The 14,055-nt window shown below is 33.0% G+C and overlaps 1 protein-coding gene across 6 annotated transcripts in view; it reads right to left on the reverse strand.

Annotated features, from left to right (window-relative positions):
- Nucleotides 1–14,055, reverse strand: part of CSMD3 (CUB and Sushi multiple domains 3) — a 1,239,477-nt gene that overhangs the window by 1,134,362 nt on the left and 91,060 nt on the right. The gene's annotated exons all lie outside the window — the stretch shown is intronic.

Genomic DNA, 14,055 nt, shown 5'->3' on the forward strand with positions numbered 1-14,055 from the left:
AACAATTAAAGCAAAATTGTAGAACTTGGTAGATGGAATTTATATCAGATTGGAGAATAGGAAAATAAAAGATTAGTAAACTTGAAAACCTATCAATATAAATTGTCCATTTTGAAGATCACAGAGAAAAAAATGTTAAAAAAATGAGCAGAACTTCAGAGACTTGTAGTCCAGTGTCAAACAGTTTAAAATGATCGTCATTGGAAAAGATAGTGCCTTTGAGACAGAAAAATACAGAAGAACTATGGTATAGGCTCAGGCTTCGCATATGTTATCTAAGGCAGAAATTTATAGGCATAGTAAGGTCAGAATGATAAACAAGAGAACCACAGCTAGGTAAATTATAGTCAAAGTTTTGATTTTCAAAGTTGAAGAGAAAAATATATAAGCTACCAGAGAAAAAACATATTACACATAAGGAAATGAGCCAAGAAAAAATTATAATTTTCTCTTAAAAATAATTGCAGTCAAAATACAACAAAAAGAAAATTTTAAATTGCTCAAAACCTAATACAACTTACATTGGGCAATAAGTATTTTAGAAAATGTATATAAGATATTTTTCAGATAAATAGAAGCTGAAAGTGGTCATTTTCTACTAATCTTTACAATAAGAAATGCAAAAGAATGCCTTTCAAGCAGAAGGTAAATAATACTTGTTCGAAACTACAATCTACGCAAAAGAATAAAAATTACCTTAAATGGTATGCAAGTACCTATTTCTAAAAGATTAAGTTTCATTTCTTTTCATAACGTACTTAAAAGTCAAATGTTTGCTTACGACATTTTATAATGCATATAAAAATAAATTGTGCAATCCTCCAACAAGATAGGCTAGTTAATAAATGGACTTAAGTCATTTAAGATTATTACATTTGTGAAGTGTGAGGCCAAAACTATGAAATAAGAAGTAATGAGAGGAAAATGTCATGTGTGAAGTTTGAAGGGAGGAGGGGAGAGAAGGAGTTTTCAACATAATATAAAATAAATTTTAATGTTAAATTTTATTATATTTTTATAGAGAGAAATTCATATTGCCACATTTTCACACTTTATATAAATTTTTATATAATTCATTTATTTCATATTTTTTACATTTTTCCCCAAATTTAATATTTTAAGTGCTGCCATGGTTTTGCTTGTTCATTTGAGAACTATAAACTCAAAACAACTGTCATATATTGTTTATATCATTTAATTTACTTTTACCATACTTATTTCTGTGCAAGACACACAGGTGCTAATTGTTTATAAAATTTTTTTTAAATAATGTAAACATTTTGAAAATGTTGTCCCAGGAAGCATGGGATGGCAGGGCAGGTATTTCCACCCACCCCTGCCACTGGCAGCCAGGTGAGCCATACCTTCTAGAGCTTCCAGACCAGTGATCCTACTTCTGCCCAAACTTCCTGAGGGGCGCAGCTTCCTGTTGCAGTGGAAATACCTAGATCAGGAGGGTGAGCAACCCAACCCATCCTTGCTTCCCATGGACAGACAGGCCACACCCACTAGAGCTTCCAAACTAGTGGTCTTGCTTTTACTGGAACTCTGCAGGCAGGCACAACCCTGTTTCCCCAGGAAGCACATGGACAGCAGATTAGGGCTGATCTCACAAGGATATGACTTTTCTGCCAACTCCAGCCCCCGAGGATCAGAACACCCAACAAAGGAAATGCAGGCACAGAGATAGTAATCAAAGTGGCTCCTCCAACACCCAGGTGTGAATTACAACTGAAGACAGTCAATTGTATCCATCTTATACCCTAATCAAATCTTGAAGGTCATGAAAGAAGAAAAAAACAAAAAAATCTAACCAAAGGATAGCAACATCAAAGATTGAAGGAACATCAGCCTACAGAGATGAGAAAGAGCCAGCACAAGCACTCTAGCAACTAAATGAGCAAGTGTGACTTCTTTTCAACAAGAAAACACATTAGTTCCAAAGGAAAGGTTTTTAACCAGGCTAAAATGGCTGAAATGACAGAAATAGAATTCAGAATGTGGACAGAATGAAGATAATCAAGATTCAAGGAATGTCAAAACCCAATAGAAGGAAATTATGAATAACAATAAAGTGATATGGTAGTGCACAGGTAAAACAGCCATCATAAAAAAGAACCAAACTGATCTAATAGAGCTGAATAACATACTACAAGAATTACATAATGCAATCCCCTATTAATAGCAGAATAGAGCAAAATGAGTAAAGAATCACAGAGCTTGAAAACTAGCTCTCTGAAATAACTTAGACAAAAATAAAGGAAAAATTAAAAGAATAAAAGATATCTCTGAAAAGTATTGTATTAAGTAAAGAGACCAAATCTATAACTTACTGGCATCCCTGAAAGAGACAGAGAGAAAGCAAGCAACTTGGAATATATCTTTCAGGACATAGTTTATGAAAACTCTATAGTTCATCTTATAATTCAAAAAAACCTGAAAAATAAATAATGAGTTGTAATAATGTACTATAATTTTCTACAAATATATTGTGGTAATTTCATATCTAAAAACAATCAAAGTAGCATACTTCATATTTTTAGGTGTTTAGGTCTTTCTATACTAATATGCTACGTTCTATATGAGTATTTTTTCTTACATGTATTAATCTTGGAGTGGGAAAAGGAGTATTTCCACTGAATTAAAAAAGTTATAGACAAAAGAATCTTGAAATCTCAAACGTTTTTTACCCTTGAAATATTTTATACCTATCAGTTCTAGAAACTAGTTTTGCCTTCTTGGAATCTCAATTAGCTCTGGTCTTCCATACATTTATAACTGCTTAGAAACCTAAAATCAAATTTTTTTTTAGTAATTGTAGGATACTTTATTGCTTGCTGGTTGATTCACATCTTTAAATTTTTCTTTCCAGTTAGAGTTCGAGGTCTTTCAGGATAAAATTATATTTTCAATATCTTGTTTTGACCACAGTGCAAAGATTATGAAAACACCTATTAAGCAGTTGTATGGAGTTCGAGCTCAGTGAAAGAACAGAATTGGAGATGTAAGTTTGAAAGTCTATGCTTGCTTTGAAATAATGTGAATTTTCACTTGTCTCAATTGTACTATTTTCCTACATGCACTATAACTTTGTAAACTTTATTTTACTTTTCAGAAATTTATATCTAAGTTGGCATTCACTGTAAGAATCACTTGGATATCATACTAACAAAAAGTATGGTAGATATTGTGAAATGAATACAAAAATAAGTAACATGGGAAGACAAGGTTTCATATTCCAGCAATTGGTGTTTATAAATTCATGGGCAAACCACTCATATTTTCTGTAGCTAAGTTCTCTCATCACTCAAATAAAATATAAACTTTAACATCAACCACTTAATATTAACAATCTAATGAGCAAGAAAGTGCATGTTAAAATAGCTTTACCTGGAATTTTATTTTCTAGTAGAATAATAATAATTAATATTGCATATCACTTTACAACTTTCAAAATTTTATCTGTTTTGCCATTGGGCTTATCACTGGCTTTCACCTATGACTGCTGTGGATTACTTTTATACAGATTTCATAATTCATTAATCTTCTTTGGATCTCGCTTTCATGTTGTGCCTGTTTCTTCAACTGAAGATAGGGATTTTAAGGATTTAGTCCTTATAAACTAGTTTTATAAGGACTAAAAATAATGCATATAAAGCACTCAATGTTCATAGCAAGCATAATACTTACTTAAGGAAACATATTTTTATTATTTGTATTACTATTTGTAAGTACTGATAAATATTCAAACAAAGGATAAGTATATTAACCAAATCTACTTAGTATTACATTCAAGGGATAAGTATTACAAAAGGTTAAATAATATTACTTTCTAAAGATTATTCAAAATGACTTCCAAAGTATAATCTTTTTATGTTAGCTAACCAAAATAATTTTAATGCAAATTATGGAATTGCCTTATCACTCAAAAGTTGCAAGTTTTAACAATGAAATTTTTCTAAATAAATCTATATAAAATTCAATGTTCTTAATATGACTGTACATACAAAATAGTATGTGTGATGTATACACCTGTTATTAAACTCCCTAAAAAGGGAATATACAAAATTAAGCAGAACTTCTGATATTTTCATATGATTACATAATGAAAAGTTCCCCTTAGAAGTCTCACATGATTTAGATCCACCCATGTTTTAGCTCGTTTGGATTGTTCAAGGTACTCTGAATTCAATCACCCTTTTCCTCACAGTAACAAAATCCAGAAGTGTCTAACTGTCCTCCAGACATGAGCTGCCTGTCATGTCTTATTGCCTGAACACGTCTATTAGTCTATTAATAAAATAAATAAATAAATATTTGCAAGAAAGAGCTGAGCTGGAAAGAGCAGAGAAAATATTTCTATATCAATAAAGTAACTGAAAGACTTTCATGATTGTATTTTCCAACTTATCTTCCTTTGACACTTACTTTTCTTCACTGCAACTGCAATATGATTTTCCTTTTTTTTCTTTGTATTGTTACCCTACCCATCTTAACCTAGTGCTAATAATAACTGTTCTGGTTATTATCTCCTTCCACACCTCCCTGGCTCTCCCTTTATGCCTGGAGTCACTATTTACTTTAGAAGGAATAATACACTGAAAGGCATGTAAAGGTGAAAATCAGGCTGTTTTGTAATTCCCAAGAGTGGAGGTTAGAGCCCCTGGCACATCAGCAAACAAATCACAAGGACTGCTGAGTTCCTTTGCAGGCTTTTTACTTGCATGCTTTGGAGAGTAAGAGTGTGAGCGACAGCTAAGATGACATTGCCATTTGAGGGACACAATTCTGCAGGTTACGTTGTGCAGGGGAATAAAGGAGGTGAAAGATAAATTGTCATTGAATTGGCTTTCACACAGCTGTAGGTGTATTTTAGTTTAACGGTAGTGACAGTCCAGCTCCCACCTGCTGACAGACAGCTGCTAGCAAGAAGATATATTTGAGACTCACTGTCAAGATACAAACTTTCATGTTAAACAAAGAACGTTTTTAAAAATAGTATTTCAAAGGATGATGAAAATGAAGAGAAATGATAAACATATACATTGTAAAGAGAGTATCTGAGAGCCCAAAGCTGGGCTAAAGTTGGCAAAGGAGGGATAATTATATTTTCCAAGAGTGAATACCTCCAAGAAAAAAAAAATCATTAAAAAAGGGGGTAGTTGTTGAACTTGGACATTGTATGCATAGGAGTGTCCAGTAAAAACAGCAAAGGTTTCCAGATAAGTACAACTGAGAAGGACAGTCACCCCTTTTTTAAGAAAGAGAAATAAGAAAAGAAGAAAAGAAGATGAGGGAAATTTTAATATGCCAGACCATAATATGCATTTAGCATATGATTGTTATCTCTACTAGAATTTTCAATTTTCATCAATGAAATTAAAGTTCATCATTAATTTATTCATGTGCCTGCTGCTCTTCTAAATCGTTTAACATGTATTGCCTTCACAAGTAGTTTTTATCACAGCACTTTGAGGTACCTGTTATCGTTCACCTCGTGATAAAAGTACAGGGCATTTATGTCATTTCTCAAAATTATACAGCTTTATACATGGTGATAGAATCATGTACCAGAGGCAACCTGTTTGATTAACCCATGTCCCTTGCTTTTAAATATTTAGTACAGCTTTCTGTATAAGATGAAAACCATTCTAAATGCTAAAATGCTTCTGTTTATTAGGAAACCCAGCTTTGTGAAGCAGGGATGAAGATACAAAAAGATATATCGATTATCAGGAGTAACAACACCAATACTGGAGATCAAAGAAACAGATATGTGTGTGGGAGGGACGGGTGGAGGCTACATCCAGATTGTGTTTATATTCAGTTAAACATATTTTAGTCTTCTGAATACTGAAGGTAAATGCACAGAAGGAATGCTCAATGCCAGAATGTTTTTTTTTGTTTTGGGGTTTGTTTTTTTTTTCATGTATTTTTATTAGGGCTTAGATTTACTAAAATTTGTCCTCTTCTATTTTAGGCTTACATGTATCATACAGACTATTTAGTGTGTGTGTAAATTAAAATGTATTTATATTTAAACCTTTATACAATATGCAAAACTCTATATAATTTTGCGATTTTTCAAATAGATGCTTTTCTGTTTAATTTTCAAATATGCATATTAATTTTAGGTACCGAATAGTGCTACTGGTTTACTATTTGGTATATGCAGGTTTTACAGGGTTGATTAAATAGTGTAACTAGTTTACTATTTTATTGATTTATTATTTTTATATATGTTTATATCATCCTTGGAGCCTCACAGCTAAAAATTGTTGTCTGTGGTGGAGATAATTCTTTAGTTCCCTTATCAAATCAATGACTCTTCATTTTTCATTATTCATTTTATTTACTCCATCTACCAGTTTCTAACACTGACCAACACTTGTACCAAAGGGACATATAAACCACCCCTTTTAATGTTTGTAACTGTAAAATACTAGACTCTAAGGAGATTTTTCTTCCTGTTTGAGATGGCTATAAAATTTATGTCTTACAGCAAAAGAATTGCTAGCTCATGAAAATTTATCATCACTATTGAATGTGAATAAGATGCACTAAATGGCATAGATGCTTAATGCATTTATAGGGACATCTAGACTATATGCCTAAGAATATCTTACAGGAATATAAAAAGAAAATATTTTAAAACTCTGGGCCAGACACGGTGGCTCACACCTGTTATCTCTGCACTTTGGGAGGCTGAGGCAGGAGAATCGTTTCAAGCAGGAGTTTGAGACTAGCTTGGGCAAAATAGTGAGACCCCATCTCTTTAAAAAAATTAGTTAATTATAATCTTTATATATCTATATTAAATTGTTATTCTAAGGAATGACCTGTTTTATAAACATTTACATATTATCATATGTCTTTAAATTGATATTACATAAGAAAAGAGAATATCAACTTTCAGAAATAATCTGCAAAATCTGTCACTACCAATAATATAATATGGTAGATTGTCTTAAAATAATTTCTTTCTTCCCTGAATGCACATTTCACTGAACCCATTGAGAGGTGAAATCCATTTCTATTCCTTCAATCTGGATGGTCAGTATTACTTGCTTTTTCTAATAGAACACAACAGAAACAAGTCTGTGTCCATTCTGGGTCTACCTCCTGAGAAGCCTGACAGTTTCCCTAGAAGAGGTCCAGGACATTTGAGTAAAGCCACATTGGACATTGCAGTCCAAGCAGAGTTCCTAGGTAAAGGCGTGAGTAACCCCAGACAACATCATACAGAAAAGAAGATTCCATCTAGCTGAGTCCAGACAGCCCAGAGAATGGTAAGAGAGAAGGAGTCATTGTTGTTTTTAAGTCATTAGTTTTTGGAAATAATTTCTTGCCTGGCATTAGATAACTGACATATATAGGGAACTACAGTAAAATAGTTGAGTCTAAAGAGTTAAATTAAAACTCTCTTCATGGATTCCAGACCCTAAAATAAAGATATTTCTCCAAACATGGTAAGAACTGTTACTGTGAATTAAAAAGTTCTCTTATTAGGGAGCAAACAATTACTATACAAATGAACTTAAACAAAGCTTTTGAATTTATCAAGAAGTAAAATCCAATTGGATGTCAAGTATAAACTGCTTATTTTCTTAATGTCACTTAAAATGATTCCCTTCTTTTCAGCCTCACTAATAAGGGGAACATCAAACCCTTCCAATTTCTCGGAAAGATTACAGAAGAGCTCTTTCTCCCCTACCTCCTGAGTAGCTCTTCTCCAGTTAATGTCTAAGTTTCTGCATTCTAAAATGTAGACAGAATGATGTCACAACCTACCCAATATTCTTTGTGCATTTTCCATTAATTAAGAATAAAGAACAGGTCTGACAGCATGATGTTCCAGTTCTCTGTGATCTGACTCCTGATTTTTCTCCCATCCTCAATGCATGCCACTTTTCTCCTTTAGACACATACTCCAGCTATTCAGCCTCCATGCCTTTACAACTGCAGTTTTTAGTTGTCAAGGCATGGACGCTTTGTTGCAGTTGTAAAGGTGGAGGCTGAATAACTGTTCTTTAGATCTAATTGCCATGTACATTAAAAAAAAAAAAAAAAAAACTGATTCCCATACCCTTTAGGTCCACAATGCCCTGCAATCAAGTCTGAATATATCCTGCTTTTATTATTTTTTTTGGCATTCTCAGCCATGCTGAGATATGCATATATACATATACATATGTGCAGTTTCCATCTCTTTTAACAGTTCTTTTTTACATCAAATAATTAAATTTCTTCTTCAAAACCCCCAAAGATGCATATGTTAAAAAGCCCTTTTGTAATACTTCAAGTAATATCCAATGTAATTCTTTTTAACATTATACAACAACGGTGCAAAGGAGAATATGCAGGACTTTTAAATTACTATAGCACTGGCGTACATACTCATGGTAGCTTTTACCACACTCCATTAGTGTGCTTCCTAAGTACCAGGCAATGATAGCTTTTAGTTCTTTATCCCAACACTCATCTTGGTGTCAGGAACACCAGAAAATGGAGTGCTTATTGGATGCATGGATAAATAATAGATGAAATGGAAAATACATGTGAAAGTACTTCATCAAGTTAAAAGTGTTTGAAAATATTATTCTGAAGACTTCTTCATAACGGATTGTAAAAATAGTTTCTATAAAGTTAGACTAAAACCCAAACACTTAAATGAATATATCTTGGAAAAAGGAGAAGTGATTACAAATATGAATAACAGTAGGATTGCCCTTGCCTATAAAATAAATAAATAAATAATTCTAAACTGCTATTTAATGATACTAAGGAATAATGAAAAGAAGAATTACATTATTTACAACTTGATCATAATAGTTTTTAAATTATCTGAGAAAAATGGAGACAGGCTGAAAATAAATACATTAAATAAAATAAGATGCATGTATTCAAATTATATTTAGTAATATTTCCTTTAGTACTGAAATTGAACGTATTCACTATGGAAATCAGAACATGTTGAGAGGCAGCTTCTGAGTGTTTCTAAAATACCGCATATTTTCTAAAGGCTTTGCAGATATTATCCAATTTAATTATAAGAAAAACGTATGAGATAAAGATTAGCATCTTCTTTATAAAGTCAAAGTTTACCCATGTTGACATAATTAATAACTGGCAAAGCTATCCCCAGATTTCTGATTCAAAGCCTTGTTTTTGTTTTTTGTTTTTTGTCATCAATGAAACTGTAAGATAGAATGAAACCATGGAATTTCCTGCATAGAATTACCTTTCAGAAAAGAGGGTTACCATTTGTCTTCAATTGCTTAATGATTTTTTTTTAATTAAAGTAGCACCAAACCTCTTTACTTTACCTTTAATTTCAATGAATGTCTGTCTCATCTAAAGGTTCCTGTCTGGGAAATAACAGACATTCCTAACATATTTCAGGATTATTTCTTGTCATTAAATTGCTGCACAATAGCACTTGTAGTAGGTTGAATAATGGCCATTCTGAGATCTACTTAGAATCTCCAAAGGTGGCTTTATTTGGAATTGGTTTATTTTCAGATATAATTACAGTAAGGATCTTTTGAATAGATCATCCTGCATTGGGGTGGTCCCCAAAACAAATGATGTGTATGCCTGAGAGAAGACAAGCAGAGATACAAAAGGGAAAGCCATGTGAAGATGGTAGAGACTGGTATTATTCTGTCCCAAACCAAGCAACACCTGACACCATCAGAAGCTGGAAGAGGCAAGGCAGGATTCTCCTTGAGAACCTTCAGAAGGAACACTCCTTTGCTAACATCTTGACTTCAACACTTGGCCTCCAGAACTGTGAGATAATAAATTTCCAGAATTTTAAACCACCAAGTGTTTAGTAATTTGTTACTCTAAGAAACAAGCTAGTTCTCATTTCTGCACACCTGCTAAGGACAGTCCTATGTGTAGGGCACAGAAGCAGTTGATCTCCTTAGCTGTTTAGATTAATTAATAATGACTCTCTTGAGATGACATTTAAGATTATATCAACAGTGCATCAAGCAGAATGGAACAGGCAATACAAAGACTGAAAGGAAAATAGCTGAGGTTTGCAGGAGAGAAAGGAAACCAGTATGGCTAAAGGGCAGTCAATGCTGGATCACAGGAGTCAGGTGGTTCATGGAGAAGTAAAAAGGAGTCACATCACATAGGTCTTTGTACAGCTTATGAAGGTGTTTGAATTGCACTTTTCCATTTAATGAAAAGCCATGCATTAATATTTGTGGTGAGTTGGTACAGGGAGACAAGGGCAGAAGAATACATGATTTCAGTTTGTGTTTTAAGGAAGTGATATTAATTACTGCCACGGGGAACACAAACTAAAAGCTAAAATGGTGGAAGAAAAAAGACAAGGAAATAAGCTTTTGAACTATTGAGGAGAGGTGGGTTTCGGAGCACTGCCAGTGATGATGGAAAAATGTCTTCCTTCTGATGGATTGGATGTGAAGAGGAAAGGAAAGTGACACATCAAATCTCTGCAATAAGATACTAAAGGACATAGGAGGAGTAGAAAAAGCGAGTGACTTGGATGGTAGAATAAAAAATGTTCCTCAGAGGAAGAAATTCTCGCACATATGAATAATAGTGGCCTACTCATATTTTTTTAATTTGCATATGAATGATAGGAACAAGAGGCTGTAGAAAGAATGGTAGACAAAGGATTTTTTGTACTAAATATTCTTCTAACAAGACCAATTTTCAGTTGAGCTGTTTATATCCCTTTGACTATAAAGAGCAGTAATTATATACAACACTGAAACACTAAATTATTCAATTGCCTCAAATTTGTTAACCTCACATTCTTTTACTATGTGCCTGTTTTAGGTCCATCCTCTGCATTGAGACATTTTTAGATTTGTTTTAAATTTGGCATTATTCTATTCAAAGTGAATTTATTCAAAACTATTTCTACTTGATTCTGAGAAATATTTTTGCCTTTCTCGCCAGCTCTGCACAGTGACCTTTAATGAGTCTTGTTAAAGTGGATTCACTCTTCAGACAAGGTTTCTTATCAGTTTTTCACACTTACTGAAGAAGAATTTTTTTCCCCAAGTCATCTGAGATTCACTCTATAAATAGTATTTTGTGATTTTGAGCTTTTTGCTATTCTATTTTTTTTTTAAATCACTGGTTGAAGTACATCTTTTAAGAATTACTTCATTTCTTAAAAAAAAGTTATTGCATATTTTCTGCTTGCCTCGGTGACCTACTTAGCTTTTTAAAGCTCTCAACTGACTTATTATTTTTGTCTCCTAGTTTTCTCATATTATGTTTTCCTTTTAGCAAATGTCTACTTTGTTGTTATTTTTAATAAAGGGATACAAAGTTATAAATATCCATAGATTATTCTTTGCACTTATGTAAATCACCTATTTAAATTAATGAAAGACCACTGCATGTTTCTGAAAGGAGAGGCCAGGTAAAATCAGGACTTGCTGTGTCAAAGAGAGTATTCTCATTCCCAGAACATAAAATGATTTCAATAGGGCAATGTTCAAAATTGGTCAACTTAGTTTTGTACTACTGAATTTGAATGCCTGAATAAATAACTCTTGTGAGTATATAAAAGGTGAGTTAGAGGAAAGACAGAAATTTAGCTAAAATTTATTTACTCTATCTTAGGGGAACCTCACTGAAGTTAAAGGAAGAATGTTTGAGGCATATGAAAGAAAAGACAAGTCATAAAATGATTTTCCTGAAAAAGGAGTATAGGCTAAGGATGGAATCAAATTATGAAGCACTTAACATAAATTAATGAGTGATATGAAATGATCTTGTTAAACATGGATGTTCTAAGAAACATTTTAATTTGGGTGCTATTCAGCAATGTCAAATGGGGATCCCCAAAGTAACATAACACAGAAATTTGTTATTGTTGTTGTTTTGGTTTCTTTATGTGTTTGTTCTTGAAATGGAGTCCAACTCTTTTGCCCAGGCTGGAGTGTAATGGCACAATGTTGGCCGACTGCATCCTCAACCTCCTGGATTCAAGCCATCCTCCCACCTCAGCCTCCCAACTAATTGGAAATACAAGGGTGTGTTACCGCTCCTGGCTGTTATTTGCTTTTTGGGTTTTTCTTGTAGAGACAGAGATTCACCATGTTGCTAAGGCTCGTCTTGAACCCCTGCAAGTGATCCACCATCCTGGACTTACCAAAATGCTAGGATTACAGGCATGAGCCACCATGCCCAGACTACAGAGACAAATGTTGATATTCCCCATTTCACTCTTGAATTCCAAGTGTCTTGTCTTCTCCGTCTCAATAAACATCAATACTATTTTTAGCGTTTCACAAGCCAAACCTTTACAAATTTTATGAAATATGAAATTAGGTTAAAAACAATACTTCAAAACACTTTAAAGTTAATCTGTGTATTAATTTATGTATTATACAGTTTTAACTGTATGTATAACATAAACAAGCATCATATTTAACAAGTTGAAAATTCTATCTATATTCCTGTGTGTGTATATATATATATGTAAATATGTATATGTAGGTGTGTATGTGTGTCTACATACACACACACACACATATATATATACACTTCATTTCATAGATTTTCTTAGTTCTGGCTGCTGTAACAAAATACCATGGAATGCGTGTCTTAAACAGCAAAAGTTTATTCTCACAGTGCTGAAGGCAAGGAAGTCCAAGAACAAGGTATCAAGATGCCAGAAGATTCAGTGTCTGGTGAGAGCGACTTTCTTGTATGCCTACATGGTGGAGAGAGAGATGACCTCCTCTTTTTGTAAGGCCATTCATCTTGCCACAAGGTCTCTATCTTTGTAACCTAATCTAACTCTAATTTTCTCCCTAAGGCTACACTTTGCATTACTATCACATCAAGGAATAGAACTTCAAGATACAAATTTTAGGGGAATACAAACACTCAGTCCATAGCACAAATATAAAGCATGTATTTATTTGAATGCCTGAGTAAATAACTCTTAAATATATATATAGATTCACACACACACACACACACACACACGTGTGTGTGTGTGTGTGTGTGTGTGAACTATACATTTATCAACCAAAAAATTATAGGAGCAGTTTTTCATCTTTTATGCAAGATCATCTTACACTTGGGCATATATAGCTATAGTTGCAGATAATATAAGTTGAATCTGAGTTGATGTGGTATTAAAAATGTATAGCATGAGTAAAGCTTAAAATTGTTCTAGAATTAACATGATTTTAACAAGTGTAAATATAAATATCTTTACACTTTAATTAAAATTATCTAATAAATTTTACACCATTTGTTACACCCTCCCAGGCATGGTCCAATACTCTTCATCTCCTTTGCCTATTTTATATTTCCATTCATGCATACACCACTTAAAAGCTATATAACTATTTATGTATTTTGTTTATAATCTGTCTTTCTCCACCAAAATTTGAGCATTATGAGACATATATGTTCTGCTCATTGGTGTACCCCCAGTTCTACTGCACATTCAGCAATTTGTTAAATTAATGCATAAAATGACCACAGAGGAGAGAAAAACACGCTGCCCAAACAAAGGAACTGAAAGTCCTATAACCGCAAGACAACTATGTTCACCAAACCCGAGAAGTCTGGATACTTAGTGAAGAAAAAAGCTTGGTCAGCTTTTTCGTAGCTAAACTATAAATATAAAGAAAAAAAAGAGAAAGATTTCTATCTTTACAGGGAAGGCCACAAAGATTCAAGCAATTCTCATTTTCACACTCCTTCTCCAAGATTTCATGAGAGAAAGCAATCACTCAATAAAAGTGTACTGAATAAATAAAGTAAATGAAATTTATTTGAACTAATGAACAAATTTTATGTGACACTTATTCTCATTAAGAACACAACAAATGTCAAAAAAAATAGAAAGTATAGTCAACATAAATATTTTATGTAAAGAGTAGTATATTTTATTTTATCAAACATGTGGAATAGAATCAAGGTACACTGTTATTCAAAAAACTTCTAAATCACATCTAGTGAGTGATAGCTAATGACATCTACCTAATAGTTAACTAAATGATGTAGTTGTATGTGTGATTATTCTAAAAATTGCAA

The sequence above is a fragment of the Sapajus apella genome, unplaced genomic scaffold, assembly GCF_009761245.1.
Source record: "Sapajus apella isolate SASKATOON/1434 unplaced genomic scaffold, GSC_monkey_1.0 scaffold3, whole genome shotgun sequence".
Classification (NCBI taxonomy): Eukaryota; Metazoa; Chordata; class Mammalia; order Primates; family Cebidae; genus Sapajus; species Sapajus apella.